The following is a 6,138-nucleotide window of genomic DNA, read 5'->3' as shown; positions in this document are numbered from 1 at the left end:
TGACAAACTTGCCACCTTTGAATGAGGGCTGAAGAGCCTGTGTGATATATAATAATTGGTTTGGGTTTTTTGTCTGTTTGTTTTTGAGTTTTGATGGTTTCTTTTTAACATGATATGTCTCATTTTGAACAGCTTAAACTTCTCACCTTTCCCAGGGCAAATTTCTGCATTTTCTAGTTCCAAAAAAAACTGGTGGGAAAAAGTGAAGCTGTTGCTGATCTGTAGTCAGAAAAGCCCATTTACATGTCTATGTAGACCATCTTATGTTTTGAATAAGGCATATGAACTCTAGTTAAAGTTGAAGATGCTGGAGAATTGCAAGTGGTGTCCTTGTAGTGAAAGCACAAAAATAGATGTACTGGTTTTCTCACTGAGAATGCACAGTTGATGACTTCTCAAATTCCTGATATTGAAAACTTCATTTAAATTTCAGATAGCTGTGCCAGGTCTTAGTACCTGACTTTATTCCTTAAGGAGATTCGGAATACACAGATGCAAGAAGGGGACAGATTTTTATGTTGATTGGATTCACTGCTACAGAGTTCAGAAAGAAAACTCTCTAAGTTTTTTTTATTTTTGTTGACCAAGTCCCCAGTGCTGAATGACCTGACTAACTGTGAAATGCTGTGATCAAATGCTACAGAAAATGATGAATTTCTGACAGCCTAACATTCAAAAACTGGTTTGGTCATCAACTAACTGTCTCACAGGAAGTTTCAATGTGGTCTTTGAAGGCTGTCTCTGCCTCTCATTGACAAAAGGCAAGGATCAAGGATCTCTTAAGTGACTGCTAGCAAGTGATCTTATAAAGCTTTTTGTCCCTTTGGAAGATGTAAGGACATGGGCTCTAGGTAGCTGTGTAGTCTGGCTCAACTTCTAATATGCAAAAGCTAATTCTTGAACAGATTCAAAGACAGTGTTGCTTGTTTTATTACTCTGGCAATAGAAGTATGAAAATAATATCAGTAATAAAATTATATCATTTTTTTCCATAAAATTAAATATCAAATAATAAATATATGGGGTCATTAGATATTTTACTTTCTGCTTCTATGCATGACCCTTTTCCTCCCAACATGTCAGCAGCTCTGAGTTGCTGTAACTACCTGCTGTCTGACTTGCATTTGTACCCAGTCTCTGACAAGTTAGAGTGTATAATCTGCTCACACAAAGATGTAGAAGCATATTCTTTGATTTACTCTTGATGTGTTCTGTTAATTTTGGTGGGATTGACTGGCTTGTCTGCAGAAAATTTGGTACATTCATTCCTAAATTGCTTTGTATTGCAAAGGTATTACGGGTTGTGGAGGTACATGTTTTTCTCCTCTTTACCTTGTTTATAGAGAAATACACGTTAGGGTTTAACTTGCTCCTAGCTTTGCTACTCTAGCTGTCTTTCAAGTAAAGAAGATGCTATGCCTCACACTATCTATGCTGAATCTTCCTTCTGAAGCCTGTTTCCAGCTGCTCTCAAAACCTACATGTGTATATCTGTCAAAACTGAGTTTTCATGAGCTCAAGTGCACATGTGCAGCTGATCAAGAGTGGGCACTGCTTGCCTGTACTCCTTGATGGCATTGGTGCTAAGCCTCAGCTGGTTGTCAGTTCTAGTTCTGTCCTTTGTCTTTTCTCTGTTCTCATTCATTTCTCTTTCTTTCTTCCATAGTATATGGCTCCTTCTCCAGGTTTCCTCCACAGCAGCACATCCATATTGGAGTTTGGTCCCCTGAGACAGGCAATAGCAGCTCTGGAAGTACAACTGCCCTGCTCACCTGAGCCTCCTGCTCTCGCTTGCAGTGGTTGAATGAAGGATGGCTGAGGCAGCAGACATGGGAGGTAAGTGTGGTTTAGGAAACAACCCACTTCCTTATCCTCAGTTACAAGGCTCCATCCCATTAGGCACCCATAGCAGTGCAGCCATAACTTGGTGATTGGCAGGGAAGGTGTGGAATAAACAGAACTGTCAATAGTCAAAGTTTGGAGAACGTCAGGGTGATTTCTGCAACAGTGTAGAGAATTGCATGTGTCTAAATAGTGTTTGTGGGACACTCAGTTTAAAACTTGAACTCACAGGCATGAACTGAAAGAGAGAAACAAGGCTGTAAATGGTGTTCATTACAGTCCTGTTATGAAGAAGAAATGCTGGGAATATCAGGGTGCTCACAGACAGTAAGAGGTGCTTTAGTCCTCCTACTCCAAAGCAGCAGTTCCCTGTTTATGGCATGAATATAGCAACTGAGCACTCTGCTGTTTCAGGAGCATGGGCTGCCTGGGAGCACGGGAGCCAGAATGGGTTTCCATTTTACAACCAGGATGAAAGGAGGAAACCCATGAAAGAAACTGAGTGAAGGTGTAAAGGACAAAGAGCTGACTGGCAGTGTGGTTAGGGCATGCAGAGCTGTGGTTTTTGGGAGGTAAGGAAGGATGCTGTGGATGTAATAGCTGTTAATCCAACTGAACACAAGAGGGCTACAAGAACACGTTTTCTCTGGATTGAAAAAGTTCTCGATGGAGCTTTGGTAATGCCTGTCTACCTTTTGGCCTGCTTTTAATTTTATACAGCTGGGAAATGAAATAAAATGCTACCTGATACCGTTTAAGTGCTTGTGTACACCTATCACTTCAGTACAGGCTATAATGATTTGGATTGCTATTTTTAACACTTTTCTAATACTTTAAACTACTTAAATGTTGAGACTACTTACTGAGCATGTTGCTGCTGATAAGGTACCAACATCTGTGGCACAGATACATAATTTGGCATGTGCTCTAGTGATACGAATGCTTTGTTCTGCACTTAAATTGTGGAGAATCCAGATTGTGTGAACAAATAAGGAAAAGGGAACATAGGAAAAGCAGTTTGGAAAAGTACAAGTCCTGCCTAGTAGCAAAGTGCCAGTGTTATGTTGCTTCTCTATTAATCCAATGTGCAATTAAAAGTTACCTCCTGGGGCTGAATTTAAATTGGCCTTTTAAAGTTTTTTTCTTTCCCCCCACAGACCTAGTATCAAGTGGTAAAAAACCTGCACAGCAGGTCTCCTATAAAATCAGCAAGTGGAGTGCTCATCAGCCTCAACTCCTTGGTTTGCACAGGGCAACTTACCTGAAGTAGCCTGTGAGCTCATTTCAGGCGCTGAAAAACAACACCAAAGCATCTGCTGGCTAGAATCAGAGTAAGTGTTCAGTGTTCTGTCTCATTTGTTGTGGTACTCAGTATCATTGAAAAGGCTTCTTTCTGCAATTAAAGGGTAGTTTGGGGTTTTTTCAGAAGGAAAGCTTGTGCAGTTTTGTTTAGAAGCAAGTGAGAATGTTAGATTTTGTTCATACCCTACTGTTCTTTAGACAGTAGTTTGTGTCTCTTAATTGAAGCTGACAGGATTTGTTTCTCTTAAAATGCACAGGAAAATAATTTCCCAATTAATTGTAAATCATTGCTGAAAATATAGCTTTACTTATATGATTCAGGATTCGCTTCTGAAGTGCACAAAGCTTGCAGAGATGAGGAGGTTTGCTGCAGGATAAGGCATCTGACATTTTACTGATGACTTCTTTTCACATAAATAGTGCCATGACCCACCAAAACTGATACTTAGGAGCTAGGGAAGTTTTTTCATCAGGTGTAGGCACACAAGGCTCACTGTAACTCTTGGTGTGAATGTTTTCTACTTCTGAGTATGACAGGTTGCTAGGACAGTGGAATATAAGCAAAGAGGATAAAATATGTCACATCAGTAAAAAGCTCCTTGCCTCCCTTAAAAGCCTGTTTCAAAGAACCCTTAAGAAAGAAAATGCTCATTCTCTTTCCATGCAGAAAACGAAGCCAAAAGAGAAGGATCTCAAAAACGCCTTTTGCAGCAATTTTGAAATAAATATGCATTACTTTGCAAACTTTATGTTCAAGTTAACTAACTGGGCCTAAGGGAAGCACTGGAAGGAGTTCATGTTATGGCATTTAACTGACAGAAGTTCAGTCCATTGGTTCACCTGGCACAGCTGTGCCCCAGCTTCTTCCCCCTGCTCCCACTGCTAATAGCTCAAATTTCCCAGCTAGGAACTACTGATTGTTATCTTCTTTATCAGAAAATTATGCAGCTACACACTGCTAGTGGCAGAGAGGCTGAGAGAGGAGAATTCCAAGTCCTTACCATGGCTAGTTAGGCAGTCATTAAGTGCAGCCTGGCCTTCTGAGCTGGAAAGCATCTAATTTAGGTATGATCCTATAGCTGCAGGCTTGTTTCTGTAGAGCTTCTCCCAATTCCAAGATTGGCCATGAGGGGCTGACTTTGGCCACTGCACTTAATGTTCACTCTATGCATGTTGTATTTGCTGCTACTGCCACTTTTTTCTGATTACTTGCAAAAACACACAAGCAGCAGGCTGGTTCTCTTGAGTTTATGGCCTAATTAGGTAAGGTCTTTGCACAGAAAAGTAAAATTATTGGGAAACAATTGTTAGGCAAAAAAATATTATTGTCCATCACCTGAGTAAATTACACAGGTAGGGAGTGAGAGGTATGTTTATCCCTTAATTTTAAATTCCTTTTGGAGATTAAAATATTGATGCCTTACATCTGTAGTACAGCTGCACTGTGGTGTCCACATTCTTGTGTGTTAGGCAAATCCAATTCTGAGTGCTCTCTGAGACCTGGATTTCCCAGAGCTGCAGTGCTATCTGTGAATATTCTCTGTTCACCAAGGGCGTGTTTGGGGTTTAAGTGCAGAGTCAGCTTTCTGTTGTTCTGTATAGACACAGCTGGTGGTGCAAAGGACAGGGGTATGATCATGATGGTGGGGAAGGCAGATGTTTATCTCCTGGGAGAGGCACTGTGGGTACTGTGGCACTTTGTGTGGGTCTTTCAGAGAACAGGGTAAAAGGTTTTGGTCTGCTTTAACAGATTCTGGTTGTACTGTGTATTTGGCAGGCGCACTGAAGGCAAGATGGTGCCCCAGTAAAACCAGTGAGGCCAGTGGTGTCTGGCAGCACGGCACGGTGCGTGCTGCACCCCACAGCACCAAGGGTGAAGTGTTCCTGCCCTCTGGAGATAGTGCTGCTTTATGGGCACGGGATGTGTACTCGGGAAGGGCAGAGGAGGTCTCACTGCGATCTGTGGGGCAGCTGGGCCTTGCACTTTGTGTGTGCTGCACTCCAGAAGTGAAAGCAGAGCACTGGGCAGTGGCAGCATCACAGCACAGCGTGCTTTGTGCTGCCTGGCAGGCTGGGGCTGGCACATGCAGAAACCAGAACGGAGCCAGCAGTGAAGGACTCCAGCAGCAGTGTGTCTGTATGGAACAACCCAAAGCTTAGGGAGGGCTGAGGGGAGTAGGGTCACACACAGTTATGGAAATGTGGAAATTACCTCCACTCTGTTGAATGAGCATAAGAGCACACACCTGCATTTGCACTCTGCTCTTGCAAATTTGCATTTCCAACTGGGAGCAGATTTCAACCCAGCTGCCCTCTCAGCTGTACGTGCGCAAGTGCTTTTTGCCAGGGATCCGTGTCCCTTCTCTGAAGCCAGAGGCTGCAGAGGGGTTGTCGTTGACACCACAGGGGTCCCTGAAGTTCCCGAGTCCCTTTGGATTGTTTTCCCTTGCTCACTGATGGCTCCCATGCACCGCTGCACCCAGGAGCAGGGCCCAGCTCTTCCCTGCCTGAGCGCTTGGGATCCATGTCCCGGACCGCTGCATGCTGTGCTCGGGGAGATGTCTCTCCTTTAGACTACAGACACGGAATTTAAGCATGCTAAGTCTGCTCACTTTATGTTCGTGTAGTACTTTGCGTCTGGATCAGACTCCTCATACAAGCTTGAGAAGCCTTAGGCCTAGATTTAGATCTTTTGATTCAAGTGCCGAGTCTGTGGATGTTGCACATTCTTTTGGCACCAGCTGCTTATCAGCAAATCCCATGCCACAGGGATTTGCTGATGTCTTGCCCTCTCATCCAGCAGCATCACAAAGCCCAGCCATTGAAGGTATTTAAACTATCAGAATTCCATTTTGATGGAGATGGGCAGCAGAGCAATCATGCCTGGAGATCTACCCGTGTCTCTAGGGCATGAATGCTTGACAGGGGAGTAGCTCTAGCCGGTGGATGACACGTCGGGAATGCCGAGGTGAGAAAGGTGTCTGAGAGGTTCAG

The sequence above is a fragment of the Cyanistes caeruleus genome, chromosome 10 (assembly GCF_971803275.1).
Source record: "Cyanistes caeruleus chromosome 10, bCyaCae1.hap1.1, whole genome shotgun sequence".
Lineage (NCBI taxonomy): Eukaryota > Metazoa > Chordata > Aves > Passeriformes > Paridae > Cyanistes > Cyanistes caeruleus.
The sequence above is the reverse complement of the archived record's forward strand: the minus strand, read 5'-3'. Positions refer to the sequence as shown.